The sequence below is a fragment of the Podarcis gaigeae genome, assembly GCF_964106915.1.
Source record: "Podarcis gaigeae genome assembly, chromosome: 5".
Classification (NCBI taxonomy): Eukaryota; Metazoa; Chordata; class Lepidosauria; order Squamata; family Lacertidae; genus Podarcis; species Podarcis gaigeae.
This window is the reverse complement of record NC_139681.1, coordinates 47,556,282-47,580,928: the sequence shown is the minus strand read 5'-3', so window position 1 is coordinate 47,580,928 and position 24,647 is coordinate 47,556,282. Positions and strand designations below refer to the sequence as shown.

Genomic DNA, 24,647 nt, shown 5'->3' with positions numbered 1-24,647 from the left:
TTTTTAAAAATCTTAATTTGAGGATTGGATTAAGCGTGTCATGGAACCTGTTATTTAGGATTGTGAATGTCTTCTGCAAAGAAAAACATAACAACGTTTTTCAATTACACAAGCACGGGGTTACCATAGTAATTTACTTAAATCAAAATAACTGCACCTATGCAAATAGCCTTTGGGGAATTCAGAACATCTAATTTAGAAAATAAATAAATAACACCATGTTGCCAGATGTGGTATTTTAAAAATATATCCAGGAGGCATCGTTTATCTTGTCAGTGTGGAAAAGGTTCCTTTCTAGGTAATTTGAACCTCTTCTTGAGATAAAGTACTTATTAGGTTACAGTTTGGGAATTAGCCATTGGGCTAGAGGGTGAAAATATTTTGTTTAATAGCAAGTTTGCAGAATGTACTTCTTGTATTGGCATAATCTCTTTTTAAGGGAATGTCAGTTGAACATAGAGATAAGCAATGGCGCAGGACCTTTCCTGTGTCATTAAATTACATTATTTCCTTTCTTTTTATATTCCCTCAGACAAGATCAGTTCAGTGAGTATGCTAAAAAAAACCCGAACAGGCTAAAGAGCTGAACATTGTGTACCCTATTTTAATTACTTTTTGCCATTCTGTGAACAACGGCTGTGCCTTTTCCTCACAAAAGTCCAACTCTTTTACTCCATTCATTCAGAGTTTGGGCTACAGAATAAATATTTTACATTAAATCCCCATAACAGCAATTAAGTATTTAATATAACCATTTATCCTGGCAACCCCAAGATTGTCCCTGAGAAGGATGTCCCCCAAACCAAAAGAAGCATTGGATCTTTCTCTCCAGAGCTGAATGAAGAGGGAGACCTAGGAGAAGGAGGCTGCCTTATAAGGAGTCAGAGCATTGGTCCATCTAGCTCAGCATTGTCTTCACTGATTGGCAGCAACTGTCCAGGGTTTTGGGAAGGAGTCTCTCCCAGCCCTACCTGGAGATGCCAGGGGTTGAATTTGGCACCTTCCACACATGAAGCAGATGCTCTACCAATGAGTTACAGAGCTGGTCAGAATTTCCCACCACTGAATCAAACTGCTTAATTTTTAAAAAAATCAAAGTAGTGCACACAGACCAGCAAAATAATTAACAATACTATGCAGGTGTGACTTCCAACCATGCCTTAGGACAAGGGTTGCCATTATGGCAACTGCAGGTACCTCCTATGGCACCCGCAAAAGGTCTCAGAAAATATCCCCTCAAAAATCTAATGCACACTATTTACCACTAATTCATCATATGTGTATATTTCTTTAATCAGCCAAAGGCCTGGGTGAAGAGAAATGTTTTTGCTTGGTGCCTAAAGAGGTATGTGATGAAGGCACCAGGCGAGCTTCCTTTGGGGAGAGAATTCCACACACACACCACATTTCAGCAAGGTTTAAACTCAAAATATACCCCACCACAGCATGCACTTTGCTATTACTGATTATTTAACCGATTATTATATTAATAAGATTATTTTATACTTTAGAGAGCCTTGAGTACAGTTTTAATGCAAGTTCTTGGAAATACGTCTTGGAAATAAGAATTTTAAAAGCCTATGTCTCCTTTAGAAAAGAATTCAGGGAAAATGAAATGCTTGTCATATGGTGAAAATATGTTGAACTTCAAAGAAGGAATTAATAATAACTGAGAAAACTGCAACAAGTTTCTGATTTTTCTGAGGTTTGAACCTTATGCCAGATTTAACATTATGAAACTTTGACATGCCTTTCTGTTGGAGATCTCAAGACAGAAGGAATGTTTGGAAGGGGGAATTAAACCTCTTACCATTTTCCCTTTGGCATTGTGTAACTCTCTGAGGTGGTGGGTTTATGTGATGTTCTTTACATGCTGAAACCAGACCCTAGAAAATAATGTCGCTTACTTTCTTCAATCAATTTCTTATATTCTCCCTCTCCCAGAAAACACCTTGTTATTCAAAGTTACAGAGAGTCTTCCCTGCTCTTTCTGTTTCCCTACCCAAAACACACTTACTATGGCATAGCACTGCAACATCAATAGCACTGGCTTATTATTTACTGCATTCAAAACCATCTACTACTTGTTCAGTAGATGAACAAAGAAAACAAATTATACCATTGCATTTGCAGAAAGCATTCCCTACGAGGTGTGGGGCCACCACAGAGAAGGCACCGCTCAGTTGCAGGGCACTTCTGGTATTAATGCATGGGTAGGCTGATATGGAAGGAGGCATTATTTTAAATATTTGGACCACTGGCAGTTTAGAGCTTTGTATGTCTCTATAAGTACCTTTAATCCTGCCCAGATAATAACTGACAAAGACTCTCCTCCCTGAAAGAGAGGGGAGTGGTTGTGGGCGGGAGCCCAAGCACCGCCCAGCAGGGGGGCATTTGCCCCCTGCCTCCAGCTCACCTGGCTGGTGCTCACGCCCCCTCCTGTGGCCATCCAACCAGGTGCCACAGAGGGGGCGTGTTCAGCAGCCTTTTGCTGCAGCACTAGCCTCTCCCTGGCCTCATTCCTCATCGTCGTCCCGTGGCACCCACCCTCCACTCCCTTTTAGTTAGGGCCTAGGTCATTGGCCTTGCTATGGACCTTAGGTTGGTCACCCTGGTTGTCCGGGGGGCCTGGTAGGAGTTTTTCCATTTGGCGTTAGGCTTTTTGGTTTTTTCGCCTACCTCGTAGCAATCGTCACAACTTTTTGTGGTATTGGTGGGTAGGTTAGGCATTGGAATAATGTGTTGTGGTGTGTCGAAGTGCTAGGTGTGGCCATCGCCTATGCCTTCAATGTTTAGGGGTATTCCGTTAAAGGAATCTGGCGGTCGTGTATTCTGTCCGATGCCTGCTTGGCGGGAGGCCATGGCACGACCCTCGGTCACAGCAGGAGGTGAGCCTATAGTTGGATCAGCATCAACTGGCTCCACCTACTGGTGAATAAACCCACTTGTTTCGATCCAATGCCTAAGCCAATACCTTTTCATTGCTGTGATCAATAAAGTTGTGGCCTTTTCTAGCCCATTAACCTTATATCACGTGTCCTTGTGTCTTCATTTCACTTCGCGGGGTCGGGTCCTCGAACCACAACCAGTCATATTCTTTTAAATCTTCTGTTATATGAGATTGGCTCACAGTGCTTTTTGGGTTTTGTTTTTGTTTCGTTTTGTTCTTTTAACAGATACAGATAGGAAGCAAACCTTTGGGGCAGTGCACACCCCTATTTTCTACCATTTGCAACCTCTGGACCATTTATTCAAAGCTATGGTAGTCCAGGTACCTTTCCGTTGCCATAGACTTCAGCCTTAACTCCTTTTATTGTCTTGAAGTCTCATTCAGTTTTATTTTTTCACCCCCAAAATTAGAAGATTGAATCAACGCTTATAGGAATGAATCAGTTACAAATCCATATAATGGTACTTTATTTTATCTTTCATTGATCAGGTTTCCCATCTGCTTCTACCAGTATTGGAGCCGATGCCTTCCACCACTGTGAAACAGTTATCCAGTAGCACAGAAATAAGTTGCCTACCTCCACAAGTATGAACAGAAAGTTGCAAGTCCACAAATGTGCAATAATTAATTTAAGAAACTCAAAAGCTGGCATCAAGGAGAATAGCAAGGTTTTTGCCTTAGGAATTAAAAATGCAGCTACATGTCTGTAGGTTTGCTTTTAAAAGAGGCACGCACTTCTGCAGTATAAGGCTCAATAATGTTCGTAGCTGTTCATAATGGCTGTCAAATCTTTGGTGTATCATCATTATTCCTTCTGTCATAGCAGCTTCTATACACATCTGCTGCAAAGTAAGACCAACTGAGTTCAAAGGTGCATACTCTCACATGGAACTGGGTATAAACTCATTGGCTATGAGCAAACCCCATTGAAATATGCATAGGGTTGGGCTGAACAGTATCCTTCTAAAGCTCTTTCATCTACCATGGACTCGGTATACAGCTGCAAATAAAAAGTTTTAAGTGTGTTTTAAGTGCAATATACACTAGATAGCTATGGTGAGCCTTATGGAAAATTCAATGTATTTTTAAAAACCGTTTTCAGAATGGTTTTCCCTCATGTATCTCCCACACGGAACAAGACAAGGGAAGTAGTCATTGCTTGGCTTTGTAGCAACGTATCTGGCCAGAAGCACTGTGGGTCAGATGAAACCAAGAGCCTTGTGGAACAATTCAATTAAGGCCAAAAGATTTACAGAGGAGGCCTGGACCTCAGAGGTGTCTATCTACAAGCCCCTGCAATGATTGCACTGGTCACCTATGCTCAGACTACTGAGCAGTAGCAGCAGGTGATGATGATGATGGGTGATGATACTACTTCAATTTGTACCTTTTCTCCTATTGATTCAGTCAACCACAATTAAATGGTTTCCCTTCTTGATCCTTGGGATTGGGGGAAAAGCATGGTCACTTAGTACTTTTGTGTGTGTGTGTGTAGAAAATGGTGCATATTGACTTCAGCGTCCAAAGCTCAGATTTTGACAATTCTGCTCTAGAGAACTCCTTGCAGTTTAAAATTCCTAGATATTTTTTTAAAGCCTAAAGAAGAAAACATAATGCTTTACTCTTGTATAACCTTTAGCACTGCATTTTGAGAGAATCCATAAAGGAAAATGCATCTGAAACACATGCTTTGAACAAAGAGCAATAGTGTTTGGGGTTGTGTGTTTGTGTGTGTGTTTTCCAGTTAAATGAGGAGCCAACTTCCTGGACGTTCTCTTGCACTCCTGGCTTTACTAGAGGGCTTTTCAAACATGTCTCAAATGTGCTTGCATGGGTGGTCTACCTACCACAGGATTTTTAGCAGTAAGCTACTTTGTTTACCAATGCAAGTATGATAACAAAGTGTGTATACAAGCACAAAACAGACTTTATATTTGCTAAGAAGATGGAGGAGAATGACGAATCATAACTGAATGTATCTTTTTGCAAAAAACAACAACGTTGTTCTGGTGCATGCATTAAAAAAAGTATTTCAGCTAAGCCGGGTTATTTTCTGCAGAAAGACAGATGTTTACCAGTAATTATTCTCTTTGCATAAAGCAGATCTGACTGTTTCTTAATCTCAAAATAAATAAGTAAGAATACATAGCCATATGTGGGCAAGTGTATGAGCGTTAACACCAAGTCAATGTAATAGAGAACAGTATGCTAAAGAAAACTGGTGATATTTGAAATTCAATTGGTTAAAAAAAGAAATTGTTGCAGAGACTAGCAATACTACTAGCTCCCATGAGAGTATACAAAAATGTTGCATCCGTGTATAGGGATGAAGCTGTTAATTTTGGTTTCTCTCTGTTACTCATTTTTCCCAGTCTTAAATTCCATTGTCTGCATTTCTGCATCAGTAAGCTTTCTTAAAGTTCTCATACAACCTCTGCAGCATTTTGGGGTGCATTTCTCCTAAAATACGCATTTTGCATGCAGTTTTCTTTACTATACACCTACTACAAAACTACGAGTTTCCAGGATTTCCTAGGAGGAGAATGGCTATTAAACCAGTTTAATCCCGCAGCATGGGTATGTCCTTAGTCAAATTACAGCCCAACTCTGAATTCACTACTTAGGATTGGGTATGTCACTGTGCCAGCTTCCATTCACCATCTGTAAAATGGAATTATCCTGCTCATTTTACAGAAATGCATTACAGGAAAAGAACATAATTTACAATATTTTGCACTTTGAAATATTCTACATAATTGAAAGTGTACTTCTGATTTTTGTTCCTATCTCTTTTGGAGGCGGGGAGGTGATACCTAATTTGAGGCAGAAAACTCTTTTTACCCAGTAAATTAGGAAACAGCAGTGAACTGCAAAAAAAATAAAATAAAAGCTAAATGCAGACTCCTCAATTAAAGGTAAGATATTGGAAAGTCTTGTTGTGGCAGTTTCGACAACACTCCAGCACATTTAAAAAGGAGAGTTTGCTCCCACTTCCTCTTTCTGTAAATTATCAGCACAGCACACACCACTTGGCTCTGCAGCTCAGGAGAAGTTTCATCTCTCTTCTTTCCTGTGCACCCAAGTTGAAAACTTTAAAAATGCTTCTATGCGTGTCACTTTGTATGTGTTAGCTGATCCAGCTGAAATGTACACAATAATGAATTTGGCGGAATATTTATACAACTGAAACGTGGTGAAAAGTTCAAGCAATATCCAAGCATCTCTAAATATGGAAGTACCTGCCAAGCTGTTGACAGCCAGCAATACTGCAGAGTAAAATATTTAACAGTAGAGGGTGAAGAGGTATCTTAGGTGGATAATTGCTCACTCTTATTAATTTACATATCCCCCTTTTTTCCCCTGCCCCTTCTTCCACCTTCTCTCCCTTCATCTTTGAAACAGTACAGAAAGTTTTGCTCAAAACAAATAAAACTGTACCTCTCAGAAAGTGAGAAGTTTTATAACAAACCCATTGCAAGAATAAACTTGTATTGGAGCTGCATCTCTTTGTTTATGATTTATTTAAAACATTTATGGCCCCTTTCTTTACCTTTTGTAAAGTGTTAGCAACAATAAGTTAAAAATAAATTAAACCAAAATGACTACTAAGAGAAAATACAGGAAAGATACAAGATTCTTTGATTAGGCATCCTCTAGTAACCCTAGTGCCTAGGATTCCTAATTTCCTTAAAATCATTTTATTGGTTATTTTTTAAAATTTCCTACCCATTTTTTTCTTATAAAATAATCCTGAAACAGCATACAATACGAAATACAATAGAACTGTATAATCAACCAATCAATAAACAACAAAACAGTAAAATGGGTGAAAGCAGATGCACTATTTACAAAGTGCAGCAACACAGGTTCAGCTAAATGCGTCTTGTGTGGCAAGACTGGAGCAGGGGGAATCCACTCTGAATTTATTCTTTTCTCGGCTCCCCTCACTTGGTTTCATGGGCCAATCGAAGCTGTTTTCTGAGGTGCAGCCACTGACACATGCTGACAGCTTCTAGGAGGCACAGGTGAGAGCTGAGTGCAGGGTAGAGACCAAAGATGGACAAACCCCCGAAGGAGCATGTGTCATCCCCCTCCCACAGGAGCTACCCCTCCCCTAACAGTCCATGCTCTGGATATTTGTATGGACTTCCTCCTTAATTTGTTTTCAGCCCTCCTTTTACAAATCTCCAGAGTCATTCAGACCCTTCAAGTGGCCTTGTTTTCCAGGGACGTTTCTGATTTAGAGAAACCGTCCCGGTTTCTGGTTTGATTCTGGAATGAATCACTTTTCCTTAGGATGCCCCTGTTTTCATTGGAGAAATGTTGGAGGATATGGAGTTATCCAAAGCCCCCAAGCTATCTGAAGGCAATCCTGTATAGGGAAGCTTTTTTAAATGCTTAATGTTTTATTATGTCTTTGTTTATGTTGGAAACTGCTGTGAGTGGCTGGGGCAACCCAGTAAGATGTGTGGGGTATAAATAGCGAAATTATCATTATGGAATGGGACGTCCCTATCGGCAAAATGCTGGAGGGTGTGAGTCCTTTCTGTCACAAATCTGTTCTTGTATCTACATGGATAGGATTATGTTGCAAATATCACATTTATGCAGGGTCCCTGAATTATCTGTTGGTAAATAATTCTGTTTATTTCTATTTGAGCCCCTCTGTGCAACTCAGAAAAGCTTATGAACTTGCTGCCGTTTTCTGACAAAGACGTCAGGAACCTGCCAATTTATATTATACATGTGTGCTATTTGGGTAGGAAGAGCGGTCTGAGAGGGGGAACAGGTTGAGATAAAAATAGCACCTCCCCCCCATCTCCTTTGTCTCTGCTCTGACAGCCTGGCCGCTTGACTTTAAATGATGTGTCCTTGAACCTTTTGATGCAGCTGATACAGAACCTGCCCTGTTTCCCAGCTTTGTGAACCAGAAGGGAGAATGCAGAGAGAGGAGAAAGAGAGCGAGGGCAGGGACAGCGTGCCTACCTGGTGGTATTCACAGCTATAATTTTCTCCACATGGGAACATGTGTTCACAGTTGTAAAGAGATGTTGAGTAATTGCACATGTGAGGCATCTTCTCTTTAACATCCCCAGCATGTTCAAAGGTTTTCCTTCCTCCCAACTCGTCCCCCCCCCCCAGCCCCATTGACAATTGCATTGTGGCCTTTTTGTTTGTACTTAAGAGGGTGCTGCTTCTAGCTATAAATATAATTAGTAGCACTTGTGCAGTCTTGTTTTCCTCACTGGCCTACAAACAATTATGACTTGTAACCCATTCTCCATTGCCTTTGGAGTTCTTGCCTCCAGTGGTTGAGGAGAGGCAGACTTCTCAGCTCTTTGTCCCTTAAGACTATAGGTTATTATTAGGGAGGTTGATTGATCTCCCTATCATGGAGTTGCTTGTATCTACCACTCATTGCTTAGCTATCTCCCAAGGTGGGGGAAGCTCAAATGAACAGGAAGCTGTTCCTCTGACCTTAGAGGTGTATGGGCTGATGGTTTTATTATGGACAGTTTTTGTAGAGTCGTTATGATATTTACTCTGTCTGTGAGTTCTAGGGCTGGAGTACATACTCAGACTTCCTTCCATCCCTTGATAGATTCTGCTCTCAGGTCAGGTCAGCACTCAATAAAGATGAGTAGGTTGATAAACAGTTGCTTTTATAAGGCACAACACATGGGGTTACAACACATGCTGCCTTAAAGGAGTTCCACACATGCAATGGAGAGGATTACAGTGGTACCTCAGGTTAAGTACTTAATTCATTCCGGAGGTCCGTTCTTAACCTGAAACTGTTTTTAACCTGAAGCACCACTTTAGGTAATGGGGCCTCCTGCTGCTGCCGTGCTGCCAGAGCCCAATTTCTGTACTTATCCTGAAGCAAAGTTTTTAACCTGAAGCACTATTTCTGGGTTAGCGGAGTGTGTAACCTGAAGCATATGTAACCTGAAGCGTATGTAACCCGAGGTACCACTGTATATGGAGAGTTCCTAGGGCTTTCTAAACCTCGATCGTCAAAACCAATTTTAAAGCAGCTCCAGTCAGAGAAACCCTATTGAACTATTGGCAATTTTGTTTGGTAGTTTTAACTTCTCTCTCTCTCTCTCTCACACACACACACACACACACACACACACACACACACACACTATCTGCATTGGGAACATACTTGACCAAAAAGGAGGGTGGAACAAGTACTTTTAAATATATTAAAGAAATATGCCATGGTGGGGGGGGGACGCAAGTGATTTTTAGTTTTAAGGATTTCCAGGGTTATTAATTCTAGGTAAAGAAATTCAGAGCTCCAAGTCCTCCCCACACACACTTGGATACAGTATCTGGAGTTATGCACTGCAGCATGTCAAAAGAAAGCTGTTTAGGAACATCTGGCGACCTCTTCTATTTCCTGCAATTTCTTCTGCCTGGTTTTGATGTCATTAGTTTTAAAGACTCACTCCTTAATGGATGCTACCTTATCAGATGAAATAATTTCAGAGTGATAGAGGATTGGGTGTGCTTTCAATTAGGGCAATTGATTCTTTTGATTTTTTTATTTTATTTGACTACTGAGGGCCAGGCCCTTGACCTACGATCGTAATTTGTTTTGTCTCCATTTGCTTGGAAAATGCTTCTCTGTTCTCTCCCCCCCCCCCACTGCCAAAGAACATTCCTCATCAGCAAAGCTTCCCACCTACCATTAAGACCAATAATTAAAAGATATTTTTACTATTTGGAAATACTGTGTTTAAATAAATCAGTTTACAAGATAATAAAGGGGGTGGGGGAGCACAAAAGAGAAGCTTACAATATAAAAGTGTGTCCACCGATGTTGTTACTTTGCTTTTTACTTCCATCTGAATATCTCCTCAGCACACCTCTCTAGGGAGACTGTTTTTCTCCTTCTGTGACTACAGAGGGCAGCATTGATGAACTGTCAGAACTCATTTACACCAACAACGATTTAGGAGAATAATCAAATTAGGGTCCTGCAACTCCTTATTTGTTACAAATAATAATTTAAAAAATTCCACAAAGGCAGGCTACATCTATGACCCCAGCGTAGCTGAAGTGCATAGCTTTCTAATTTACTCATTTTTAAAAGTTACCGTGTTGTACATCTTGTTTTAAAATCTTTTACACTTTTCATCACTGAGCAGAAACTAATTTTGTGACATTCTAGAAAAGGAATGAATAGTCAGAGCAATTAGGTTTCATTTTTAATTATGGAAAAGCTCCAGAATAAAGGAATATATGATGTGCCCTGAGGCTGCCTGCATATTTCCCTCTCATGTTACCTCTAATTTAGCTACTGAAATGCAGGGCCGGAGCTTTTGCATAGGGGAACTGGGAGGGTCTATCTCTGTCCATCGTTCAGCCGGCTGTTCTCCATAGAACAAGAAGCGCTTTTCATTCAGGTGTGTTTCTGATGGGGTGCACCAGACCAGATGTTAAGGCTTCTTTGTATTTTGAAGTGATGGCATAATCAGTTCTATTAGTTGGATAGAAAGGGATGCGTTCTTCTTTCTCTTTCTCTCCCCTCCATTTTATTAACTTCTCCATCATCCTAGAAAAAGTGGTTCATTAACAAAACAATACCACGATGCCTGAGAAAATAGTTGACTGCAAACAAAATGCAAGGAGTTGCCATCATCTGATTGTTGAAAAAGCTCATTGATGCATAGCTGTCAACTTACAGATTTGAAAATAAGGGACCAGCAGCCTCGAAAATAAGGGATCAGTAGCCAAAACAAGGGATCAACAATTACTTTTATAAAATACATATTTTGTTGCATGCAAATGGCTTTAGATACCTATTAGGTCCATAAATTACCATATAGCATATATTCAACACAAAAAACCACCAACAATTTGTTGTTGACAAAGCAGAGCTGGACATAGAAAGGGCCCCATTACCTTCAGTAGCTTATTTAAGGGACATCATCAGTAAGGGACAGCAGCGGGACATGGCACTGGGATAAGGGACTGTCCCTCCAAATAAGGGACGCTTGACAGCTATGCATTGATGCAAACTGGGATCTTTTCCATGGATATGGATAATTTGCCCAAATCTATTCATATGGAGGGAAATATCTGGTACATGCAGATTTTTTTAAATTAACAGTATTTATAAACCTTCTTTCAATATATGTTCGCAAGATACTGTGCAAGGTTAAATAATAATAATAATAATAATAATAATAATAATAATAATAATAATCCCAATAAGCCCAGTTAAGACAATATCATACTATAGTCTATTAATCGTTTGCTATTACTTTGTAACCAGCCTTCTTTGCTAGGTGGAGCAGCCACATTTCTAAGTGGGGCACATTTTGGGGTGGGGTGGGAATGCACAGTGTCAGCCAATCCCCCTTTCTCCCTGACTGGTGGAGAGGATGTGAGAGCCAGGCCAGGGGAATGGAAAGGCAGTGATTTTCACCCTAACTCCTCCTCCATGCAGAGAGTGTGTTAACTTACACAATGGACTATGTGAAAGTCAGAACAGAAAAATTACTATGATTCTTAAGAATTAAATTACTGGCTTTTTTATATAGGAGAGAATGATGCTAAGGATACAGTGGACAAGGGGAAAGCAAAATATGTAAAACAAACAAAATAGCTTACACTATCACTAAGAAGTTTAAAACTAGTGTGGAATTTGTTTTCTCAAAAATCCACTCTGGTCTTGTTCTGGACATTTAGATTTTCCTCCTTGTTGGACAGCCAAGGGAAAACTGGTTACTTACTATATGGAGGACCAACTAAATAATTGAAAACTAATTGTGAAAAGCAATTGGGTTTTCTTTTACTGGTGGCTGGGTTTATTTTTTTCTGGGGGAGAAACCACAAACTGAGCTGCAGACATTGAGAAAATCAGAAATTGCCTAGCCAGTTAACTAACTGTAGTGCATACAGCAGCGTTTATATTCTTCTAGGGCGGTTTTCATCCATTGCCATCCAGTACTCAAGAAAACGAAGAAAGAATAGCCGCTATCATTGTGAGTGTTTTAAAAGAGTAATTTAGGGTAGTTCTTTTTCTTGATCACTTTAAGTTATCTCTTTATTTCACCATTCAGCAACCCAGACCTGCTGTCCTCATCATCATAACTGCAGAGTAAACAAAAGCTTAGTTCTTACAAATATGTTTCTTTATTGCTGAGTAGGTAAAAAGCACAACTGAAACCGAAATCCAAGGGTTGGAGTCTAACTCTAGCCCATAATACAGAGTTCTAATATTTAACCCTGCAAGGCTCATGTTACTATACAGGTTGTTGTTTTTCAGGACCACATAAGTAATTATAGGGTGATTGTGATAATGGAAAATCCATACTCAATTCAAGAAACTCTTGAGTAAGTAGGTTCTTCAGAGGTTCTTCCACATGTGACTTTTGTTGTGCAATCACCCTGCCTTGCCCACCAAAGTTGTCAGAGGATCCTAAGCTTAACTTGCTTCTGTTCTTAAAACAAGCTGACCTCCTTTAAACGTCATGTCACAAATTAAAAAGACAATATTCAAAAAAATAATAAAAATAAATCCTGGATGCCCATGCAACTAATAAAATCGGCTGCCACTCATTTTCTTTTTCAGTTTGGTATTCGTGTGCTCTCTGAATTATTTTTGTGGTATAGCATCCAACAGAACATATTCACCTCATGCCACTCACACATAGCATACCCAACATTGTGCTTTCCTTTCCCATTTGAAAGACAGCCTCGCAGGGTTCATTTCAATAGCAATATATTCCAGTGCTTAAACAGATACGGAATTGCAGCCATAGAGTTTGAGCTGCTCAAGGTGAAACAGCAGTGTTTCTGCACCTACTTTTTATGTTTTCCAGATGGTAATGTTAAAAGTGTGTGGCAAGTCTTAGCAAAACAGCATCAGTCCTTTTGACATTAATAAAGGTTGCAGTGTGAATAATATAGTAAGGGTATATGTGCTTATGCACACCCCTAGACTCACACTTCCATGTACACCTACCCACACCCTTACGAACAACAAGGGGAAATTGTGAATGAAGAGGAGGCTGGGGAGATATCGGCCAAGGTGGGAGAAGTTAAGTTGTAGCCCTGAAATTACAAAAGGGCAGCGTGTAGTTTATAACTTCATACAGACAGCTGTGTAGAACATTAATACCATTTCAAATAAATCTCTATGCTTTTCAGCTGAGTTAATTAACACACCTAAATCCCAAAGTTATATTTTAGAAACAGATTTTTTTCTCTATAAACCTGGACGTGAGTCATACCTTAATTTGAACCAGAATACTCTCAAGAAAATGCAAAAGTGTGACTCTGCAGCACAGGATAACATAATAGTTATAGTCTTTTAACATGTACATTATGACTTTTCTGCATTTATACCTTTCAGGGAGCTATGCTCATCACTTGATGGTTGCAACAAGTGATGATTTCTCTGTATGAATGAGCCTCAAATAGAACTTTCAGATCATTTCAAATGGAGATGACCTGTTCCTTGAAATTGGTTCATATATTCAGCTATCTACCATACTCTGGGACGTGGTAGTAATTGAATGCATGAACTGACTGGTCAGCTAGGCCAGCTCACATATGGGAGCCATATGTCCATCACTCTGGGTTCCATGACAGAAGAAAGGTGAGATATAAATGTAAAAAAGTGTTGAGGATAGGAGAGACAAATCATGTACATATGGAGTATGGGTGCACGACTAACCCAAAACTGTATGTCAAAAAGGCATAGTAGCCAGAAAAGAGTGCTACAGATCCAATCATGTTAAGGATTGCATCCAACTAATTTCTATTCAGAGTAGACCTATTTAAATTCATTTTTTAAAAAATAATATTTATTTAAAGTTTCCAGAATAAAAAAGGAAAGAAAGAAAAAAGAAAAGGATAAAGTTTACACTTAATTTCATTGGCATCTTTCCAGAACTTCCCCCCTCCCCCTCTTGTATTCCATTTCCATTAGATTAATTCCACAAATTCTTACCCCAAATTTTAAAACCTTGTTATAATTATAATTAGCCCATTTATTCAAAATTAATCTATCTTATTTAACCTATTTAAATTCAATGGACCCATTTACTTCAGTTGGTATACTCTAACTTTGGGTGCAACCACAAGCACTGAAATCATTGCAACAGAGGGGCATATGAATGGTACTTAAAACAGCCACTCAAATAAACAAATAGTAGCCAGTTAGTCAATAAGGCTGTTATCCTGTGGACTCTTATTTAGGAGTTGGTCCCAATGGACTTGGGACTAGGGAGAAATGTGTTTCGGTTTCCCATTAACGGTGAACCTGAAATGTGTGCATTTCTGAATTTTGCAGTGCAGTGCTCCAGCAAAATGTGTACCAAAATGTGTACCAATGTGTACCAAAATGAATGTTCTGAGGCAAAGGGTGGATTCAAAAGCACATATTAGTAAAAATAGCATACAGAAAACCATGCTCTTGGGGTAAACTGCTTTGTGAAAATGGGTATATCGGACAAAATTGCACACATATGTCTATTCACAGGAATTAACATTAAAATGCTGGTGAATTTTCATGATGACTTTAAAAAAAATCTCTCAAACTGATGTAGAAATTTGGAGATCTGGACTTAAGAATTAAGAAATAAGAAACTGAGAGAAATGAAAACTGACATATTTGTCTATCCTTCCACTGAAGACTTAGACACATAGTAAACATGTATAGGATTGCACTATATATTTACACGTGGGAGGAGAAAAACAATAGTTTTAGAGGGGGAAAATACTTTATTTTTATATTAGAAGGGATATCTCTCACTCTCTCACAAACATGGGAGGGAATGTGTGTTTTATAGCACAATCATATTCATATTTACTTTAAAGTAAGCACCACTGAGTTCAGTGAGACTTACTCCCAAATATATAGGCTTAGGATTACAGCCTTAAGATTTCTCTTGCCATCACCAATTTTTAAAAGTGCCTGTATTAAAATTTATCTATGCTGGTTAATCAGCAGCACTTTTTAATTACTCAAAATATAGGAAGAGAACCAACCACACACCCAACCTCTAATTTAGGACTATAGGAGATCTTTCTGAAAGATCTGAGAACATATTCCACTTCACTATGATGCTCTCTAATTTGTGTGGCCATTAATTGCAGCAGCAGCCCCCCTTTTTTTTTTTACTTTTACAAGTACATAATGTATAATGAGATTAATAGCTGGGATAATGAACATTCTGGCAAGGCACGGAAATAGCAGCGAGGAGAAAAAAGGAGAGCAAGATCTGAAAAGCTAATGATCCATTAAAGTGAATACTGGCTCTGTGTAGATCCCGCATTGTTCATTATTGCATAATAAATTTAATTGACAGTGATAGATTCAGCCAAGAAGGGAGCTATCAAATAAGCCAGAAAACCTCCTGCTTAATTCACTGGGCAGACACTTGGGAATTCAAAGATAATTGAATTACAGTTTATTATTGATATTAATCCCCACAAGGATATGCCTCGACTACAGAAATGTCTTCTGATATTTTATTGAGTGGTGAAACATGTGTTACTCTCCATGAAATAATGCACACATAAGCTGTCTTGCTATGGTGCTATCATTTTCCCAAAGAACCAAAGACAGTCATAGGTGAGGGTCACACTTCAGGGAAACTGCCTGTACTAATTCTCCCAGTTGTCAGAATACCACTTTGCCCTACATATACTGGAAATGTCACATTCATTCCTCCAGAAGGTATGTTCTTATCACTCAGCAAGCCTTCCAGTTGACTTGGAAATAAAGAATAAATCATTTAATAGTCTAGCTTCCTCAGGAAATTGTGGAAGTGAATATGCGACCTCTCCTATATTATTTCCTCCAAGCCGTGGGTCTTGTGACCCTTTTCTTAATTGGCTGTCTTCCTATCTGTCAGGTCACTCATTCAGTGCTTCCACTGGGAATGTTCTCAATCTGTTCCTGAGGGTTCAATTCTTGGTTCCCTGCTATGCTGACTCCATCTCTTCTTGAGTGAGCTCATCAAATCCCATAACCAGTGCTGTTTTTCTAGAAAAAGAGGTGCCGGAACTCACCATGAACGCTTCCCTCTTTATCTTAGAATGGCAATGACACCTACCTGAGGGGTGTCGGAACTGAGTTCTGGTGAGTTCCCCCTGAAAAAAAGCCCTGCCCATAACTATTATTACCACTGACATGCTGATGATACCCTCCCATAAACACCCTAAATGAATAACCAACAATGTTGAGCTGTTTCTGATTGCTTTCTGGTTTTCTAAAGTCTCTATTCTTGGTATACATGATTATATTTCAGTGGATGGATTGCATCTTTAGCTGTGTCAAGCCAAGAGCTTGAAAAGTACATATATTTAACAGCCAAGTTTCTTCAGGAAAATAAACTTGCCATCCTGTTAGAAACTGCCTTCTCTGGGAAATGTGATTAGACTTCGACCATTGATGTAGAAATGACATTCTTTCTTTTGGTTCAATACTTCCCAGGCGTGATTCACCTAAGAAAATAAATTTTCATTTATGACGACTATATAGCAATATGCAGTCTTCAACATGGCAACTTTCCACTTCCTATCCTTATTGGCCTTGCTATATGATCACACAAAAGAATCTTTGTTAAATTCACCACACAGTTATTTATATGCTATCCCCAGCACCTTCCGTGGAATGTAATTTCTTTGCTGTGGTTCTTCTGCAGTTCTTCAAAAATTACTAAGTGTATATTGTAATCCAGCCGATGAATACTTTCTCTCATCAAAGTATATTTCAATGATGGGGCCAAGTTGGCAGTGGTGTGTGAGGGTTACAAGACTATGTGCTTAAAAAGGGAGCAGGACTGCATTTGGGTCACATGCATGGGAGATGTTTTAGACAGATTGTACCTAAAAACAATTTGTTTTAGAACAAAATGACTCTCGAATGCCACAAACCCAGAAGTAAGTGTTCCGGTTTGCAAACGTTTTTTGGAAGCTGAATGTCCGTTGCGGCTTCCACTTGAGTGCAGGAAGCTCTTGCAAGAAGCCACGTCTTGGTTTTAAAACTGTTTTGAGAGTCGAACAGACTTCCCAGAATGGATTAAGTTTGAGAACCAAGGTACCAATGTATTAACTAAAAACCAGTTATGTGAAAAGAGATATTAGTGGGAGAACCATTGTTCAATAGCCTGTTGGGGTTTTTTTGTTTTTGTTTTATCAGTGGCATTTCCACTTGTGATTGGAGTCTAGGGTGGGATCCTCACAATACTTGTCAGTTGCAATCTAAGCCCAAAGAGGGGGAAAGTAATAAACCAACAAATGTGCAGTTACTGATCCTGAAATTGTACTACTATCTGCTTTATTTTTGTTTTTCCCCCCTACAGTCAAGCAGTATATACATTTTATGACATAAATAAAAAATAAATGCTGATTAGATTGATTTAGGGAGGACACTTTAATTATAAACTATTTGAGGTCATCCAGTGGGAGCCTCCTGAATGGTTCTCCTCTGGGAACAGTTTATTTGATGGGAGGGCCTTTTCTGTGTTGGTACTCTAGCTCTAGAACTGCCCCGTGTTTGTTCTGGCTTTTGGCAGCAAGGCTGTTTTCCTGTTTCATTCGTTCTATTGCCTAGAAGGTTTGGGGGATGTCAGGTGATGTAGAAATAGATCAAATAAATGAATAGATTTTGTGACAGAGGCTGAGGCACAACAGTCATCTCAGAATTCTCAGCTTCCTGCCCTTGCTCCCCCTCCTCCTTCTTATTGCCCACTCTGTTTCTCCTATTGTCCATATTAGGCTGTAAGCACTTTGCGGGCAAGGATGTGGCTATTTTGCTTATGCAAAGGGTTTCACAATGTGATGCTACTGCAAAAATAATAACAGCAGTCCAAACTCTGTAGGCCGACTATGCTGTTTACTGAACGGTTGCTATTTCTACTGCAGCGACTCTTTCTGTACAGATTAATTTATCTGGATGGTTTAAATCTGAAAGAGGAAGCATTCAAAACATTTAAACATTCAGAATGTGAGTGCTGGAGCGGTGGGGGGCATCAGCAATGGACAGATCAGTCTATTTATAATCCATGTCAGGTTCAGTGTGAGCAACAGGGACTTTCATGGGCAGCAACTAAACACATGCAGGCTTTCACTGGATCCCACTTGGCACAGACTTCTTATTAAAAAATAACAGGCTGTGTTCACATTTAAAGCCCCAAAGAACCCTGGGAACTGCCGTTTACACCTCACAGAGATATAAGCCCCATCTCAGGTCCCATGATTCTCTGGGGGAAGTCATGTGCTTTAAACATACAGTGTGTGCGCAACCATTGTTCTACACAAAGTAAAATAATGCAGGACTGTGTTCAGCTAAATGAAGAAACCTGTTCAGAGAAATGGGCTGTTCCTGTCTGCCTTAGCTGACTGAGGTTAATGGCTAGCCATCTCTAACCTGGGTCCAAATCCAGGTCCTTGCCAAATTCCTGCAGTACAACTCTGTATTCAGGGAGCTCCCAGTTGAGCAAATTGCCTAGAAGAGTTAACCACTGGATTTGAATGAGTGATAAATGATGTGAGGGCTTAATCCGTTTCTGATCTCTGACACTTTGGGACAAGTCTGCCCCATTTCTGAACTACTCTGCGGATTATTTATTAAAATGTTTACAAAGATTTGCATTTAAATACAGGTTTAACAGTATTTCTGAATATGCACCTCAATAAATGCATTTCATATATGTGTGTTTTTGATCAGCTTTTTTTTAAACTGAGAACTGCATTGCAAAATGAAGAACTATGCTCCAGTTCTTAAATTAGTGTGGGAGGTGTGGATCGGGTCAGTTCATATTGGAATTGCACAAAGATTGAATAGCATCTCTGGAATGGTTTTTTCTCCCCCTAAAGGTCTCCTGTTAAAATAACTAGGAACTCTGACAGAACTGAATTTTCCATAATGGCTTTTTTTTTACTGCTGTAATACATAAACATATGCAGACATACACAGAGAGAAGCATTCACTTTTAGCATTGACTATGAAAAAAAACAAACCCGTTTAAAAATATTTTTATTTAAACGACATGATATAAGGCCATTTTTTCCAGTGCAGCCAACTGAGCATAGAGAGAAGCTTTGTATCCCTATGTTAGTACAACAGTGATATGCAGCTACTGTCAGGAGACGGAGAAGTTTATATTAGAATTCATGACCCCAGTAAGGCAGAAGTACAAAGAGGTGCTGCCTGGAAGCTACTTGCCTGACGTCCTTGTAAAATAGAAGGAATTCCACATGCAAGGAGACAAGGTTTATTTTCCTTTTTAAAGTGTATCGAAGAACAGATCTAAAGTACTTCTGCATAGATTGCCCAGCAAAGTTTTTTCAGACTCTTGCAGTCATCTTATTTGTACTGAAAAATAAGTCAAGCACATGCCATTTTAATGTGTTTCCACCCCAAGACCTATTTAACATTAGTTTGGCAGCCTGATATTTAAGCCAGTGCAAGTACTGCGAAGCGAACAGTTCAGGTGAAAATGAAACCCTACTGTCAAGGCATCCAGAGGCAGCTTGATCACGTATTTTATGAAGCCATTCATTCAAGGATTTATAAACTGCATTTCTGCTCATAAAAATGCCCAGTGCAGCTAACAACAGACTTTAAAAGAGAGATTTAAAATAACTTAGCACTAATTTAAAGAAGCTTAGCGTCATATGTGTTCTGCTGGGTGCTCGTAACTTTGTTGCGTAAGAGATTGCGTAATCCGTTGTGCAACGTATTTCCGCCGGTGTGATGGTTGCATTGGGTTCCGCTGCTGGACAGCATTAAAACTCACCCACCCATTAGTGTGGAAGCCCTTGTGCGAATAGACAAATAATGTTGTATGCAGCCCAATCATATGTCTTTTCTGCTTTTTTGCAATAAGTATATAAATCACACTATTAAAAGAGAGGCAGGAGATAAAGCAATTCAGAAATAAATAACCAGCCCACTACTGTAGATTAAATGTCTGCTGAAATGAGAAGGTTTTTAAGAAGTGCCCCCCCCAAACCCCAACAAAGAAAGGAGAATCTAGTACGTTTCCGAGCACAATTCAATGTGTTGGTGCTGACCTTTAAAGCCCTAAACGGCCTCGGTCCTGTATACCTGGAGGAGCGTCTCCACCCCCATCGTTCAGCCCAGACACTGAGATCCAGCACCGAGGGCCTTCTGACGGTTCCCTCATTAAGAGAAGTGAGGTTACAGGGAACCTTCTCAGTAGGGCCTTCTTGGTAGTGGCGCCCACCCTGTGGAACACCCTCCCTTCAGATGTGAAGGAAATAAGTAGCTATCCTATCTTTAAAAGACATCTGAAGGCAGCCCTGTTTAGGGAAGTTTTTAATATTTAATGCTGTACTGTTTTTAACACTTGATTGGGAGCCGCTCAGAATGGCTGGGGAAACTCAGCCAGAGGGGCGGGGTATAAATAATAAGTTGTTGTTGTTGTTGTTGTATTTCCAAGGGAAGGTGTTCCACAACCTGGGCACCACTACACAGGGCTATAGCTTTACTCCTTGTTGCTATCCAGCACCTGGCACTCTAAGGGACAGAGGGGCTCTGAACCTGAAGTTTTCTTGATTGTTATATTTTAACAGACATGTCCTCTATGATCAAGTGGGGAACCTTTCTTATGTCAAGGGCTGCAATGCATTCCAGGGATAGGATAGGCTAGAGTTGGCAGGGGGCGGGGCCAAATTCAAAAGTGGGTGGGGCTAGAGCTGTCTGTGAATAGTCTATTACCATCTTCCCCACTTTCTCCCTTTCCTATTTTCAATCATTTCCTTACACACACACACACCTCCCTCTATTCTCCCCATTTCCATTTAACAATATTTGTTGTACCAGTTACCTGCAGTTTACATTAAATTTATCAAGAGAAGTCAAATTTTACTCATTTTCTGCTTCCTCTTCTATAGGATTTACACACATCCACCCCATGATTTGCCCTCAAATAAGTCCCTGTATCACAGGGAAGCCGCTTGCTTGGCTACTCTGCCTGTGAAAGGCAGCGACAGGTTAGAGACCCAGTAGCCTTATCGTGCATTCCCTTCATCAGACAAAATTCCCACTGACATCAAAGGACCAAAGAGTGTGTGATTAAGCTCTATGTATAACTAGATTCCAAATTCACCTTGGTTCCCAGCTTCATTTGCGCACAAGATGAAAGTAAGCAAGTGATTATATGTTCTCAGATAATTGCACACATTATTAGTCTTCGGTGTGAGACAAAGCTTCTTTATAAACAGAAAGTTTGTTACTGCCAGAGGTCCACTTTAAAGCTTTCAGCTGACCAGTTTCGCAAGCTACCTAAAAAACTTGTCTCTCTGCCGAGCACAAGCTCCTTCACTCAAATTTAATTACCATTGACTGGAATGTTATAAAGTAATTTATGATACGGGGGCAATACTGCTTTTGGAGTTTCAAAAATTAAAAAGCACAGTCTGATGTCATTTGAAAAATAGTGCTGTGGTATTTGAGTCATATATGCAGTTCACTGATGTTACAGATTATTTTATAGCAAGCCTGACAAATGAAGCCATTCCCCAGAAGTATACATTTCCCCCCACCATGTTTCGTTTCGTTGGGGAGGGGTCTCTTATTTCTTTATGTATTTTATTTCATTTATTCTTCACCTTTCCTCCAAGAAGCTCAGTGTGGCATCCATAGTTCTCCACTTCGTTTAATCCCAACAACCTGGTGAGGTAGGTTGGGCTGAGAGGCAGTGACTGGCCCCAAATCACCCAGTAATATTCATGGTCACATTGGGATTTGAACCCTGCTTTCCAGGCCCTAGTCTGACACATTCTACATGCTACAGTACACAAAGCCAATCATGACATTTATTGGACTTCATTATAAATGTTTACTCATTCCCCAAGCTCTGCAAAGGGTGGGTCTGGCCAGGCAGCCATGAAATAATTTGCTATAATCCACTGCACACTTCTATTTGTGTGAATAAACTCAGTTGCTGCCATCTTCATTTTGCCCTTCTTCCTGAAGCTTTGGGGCATCTTACAGGTATCTAATGCACTGAAACATATGGAAGACGAGGCAGAACACTGTTGTATAGGTGAATTTACAATGTCAAGTGAGCCACAGGTATCTTACATGCACAAGCAAATGCACAGTCGTGATTTGTACAAATTTTACAGCTGACAACTTCAAATCGGTGACAATGTAGCTAGGAGATACAATATTCACTTCCAAATCTAAGCATCTCCGTGCTTTAATACATTTGGGTCACATATATAGCTCAATTTGTAGTGATTTGTCTTACTGAAGATCATCATCATTGTTTAGTTGTATGCTACTTTCTCATGGCAACCCATGCTCTAAGTGATGCATAGCAGCAAAAAATGTTATGTAAGATAATTCACTAGCATTTACAAGAGGCAACCCAATGTAAAAAGTCATATAAACAATAGGCTAATAATGAGCATCACATTAATAAATATACAATCCACTGATAAGATGGGCCCCATTTAGGTGGATTTAAAAAATGGCTATTTTTGAGAAACATTAGAAGCCGCACTTCTTTGGAACTTAAGTATAAACATGCTAAAATGGAAATTAATGAGAGGCAATTATTCCAACGCAATACAGTTGACAACAATGAAAAATAATAGTGCTCTCAGGAACACTGGAAAGGGCAGTGAGCAGAACAAATCACTGCACAAATACTGGCTGCCTAGGATGCCAAAATACTCAACAGACCAAGAGACGTGACGTGAGGTGGAGTTGTGAAGGAAAGAAACAGCGGCATCCAGAGGGCAGAACAAACTTCAGAGTCTACAAAAAACTTCACACTGTTTACCAGAAAGATTTTCTGTCTCTCTTTCTCTCTCCATTTGGGTATTCTTAAGAACCCAAAGGAAATGGAGCAATTTCTCTAACTCCATGTTTTATTATTCCATTTGCAAATGAGTCACAAAGGAAGACTTTTTTATTATTGGTAAAATGCTGGTTTCATGTTTTTTTTTGTTTTTTAAATAAAATTGTCAACGTGTTTTGGATTCTGAATTCATCGCCAGCTAGAAACTTTATAAAACAGCTCGGCTGCCCATAACCTGGTGGACGTTTTTGTCAAAGAGAATATGGCTAACGTGGGTAGAAAAACCCTCATATGATTTGAATTAAGCTTAGATAATATCCACATTTGGCTCCTCTAAATTTGGAAGGAGGGTCCATCTGAATGACTCCTTGGAGACTTTGGCTTTTGCGTAACTTTTATATTGAGGGTTAGAAATGATGGCTTATTTCAGAATAGAAAAAGAAGGAAGGAAAACAATTCAATTCCTTCCAAGCATGTACATCAAGGGGCTGCCAGCCTCCGTAAGCCTGTGGGTACCACTTCGTTTTCTTCTGAGTGTGTTTTCTTCTCTTCTGATCACTTCCTGCCTCCCTCTCCTGGACCAGCCTCTGCCCCAAGAGATGAGAAGAGAAATAGCATTCTGACACACACTTCTAATAGCCTAGGCTGACCTGGGCTTTGCCTACAACAGAAGAAGAGCTACTGAAAGAAAGCTATATAAGACTTTAAGACCTTGCTGGGTCTTCCAGATTTAATTGGATCACAGATCCGATGGTTCATGACTATTAACCACACTGGGTGGAGCTGATGGGAGTTGGAGACCAGCTACGTTGGGGAGGGTCACAGCTTCCCCATCCTTGGGATAGTCTGGCAGTATTTTTTAGCAGCAGCCAGCCAGGCCCTCACAATGAGTGTATACATGATGAGGATCATCTAGGCCAACCCCCTGCAATGCAGGAATATGCAGCCGTCCCATACAGGGATTGAACCTGCAGCCTTGTGTTACAGGCACCACACTCTAACTAACTGAGCTGTCATGGAACTGACACAGCTAACATCCATGAAGATGCTCATTTTTTTCAGTGGTCTAACTCCTCACCTCAAATCTAAGCTAGTTTATGTAACCACTTGCTACATACATTATAGAAGCCTGATGTCTCCTGGGAACTGTCCCAATTAATGGCCCTTTGGGCAATGACTTTCTCTTCTTTCCTAGGGCAAAGATGCTTCTGATACTATTTCAAATTTTAGTAATTATTTTAAAGTTAAAAGGAAACTGGCTCTATATTTAGACTTGTAAAGGAAAATGCGGAGGGATCCTTTTCTAGGCTGTTTGTTTTATTTGCATATCAGAGCTCATAATATAAGAAGCTTTTAACATGAAATTAGCCCCTGTTGAGTATAAAAGGGAGCAGTTAATCATCTCACTTTGATTTACATAGCCTGAAGTTGGAAGAAGAGGGAAACCGGAGGAAAAGGAGAGTTGTGGGATGCATATGAACACTGTATTTTGCAAATGCCTCTCAAAAGTCACTGAATGGCTGGTCACTGGATAGGTATATCAGGGTGTATTTAGCCACAGCTGATTTGAATTTGTGGGGAGAGAGTGTTTGTAAAGCTCAACACTTCAGAGATAATGTGGCACAGGTGACTCAGCAGGACTTCTGCTTTCAGCCTAGCTACTTCAAAACACAATAGGAATGAGTCATCAATCCATATATGGTAAACCTAACCACTGGACAGCTAACATATCGCCCGAAGGGCAGCAGGTGCCTCTCAATGCATTCTTTTAGTCAGCTTGCCAGAGACTATTGGAATCATAAGAATGTGAGCATACATTTTTAAATGTTATATATATGAAGTGTCTAGTCCTCATGGCTGCAAGGAAAAAACAAGTGTAATGACAA

The 24,647-nt window shown here is 39.9% G+C and overlaps 1 long non-coding RNA gene across 1 annotated transcript in view; it reads left to right on the top strand.

The window, feature by feature from the left end:
- Positions 1-6,920: 6,920 nt before the first annotated feature.
- Positions 6,921-24,647, top strand: part of LOC310845834 — a 160,327-nt gene continuing 142,600 nt past the window's right edge. The window contains exon 1 of the long non-coding RNA XR_014564989.1: positions 6,921-6,975. This is a non-coding gene — a long non-coding RNA (uncharacterized lncRNA). The remainder of the gene's footprint in view (positions 6,976-24,647) is intronic.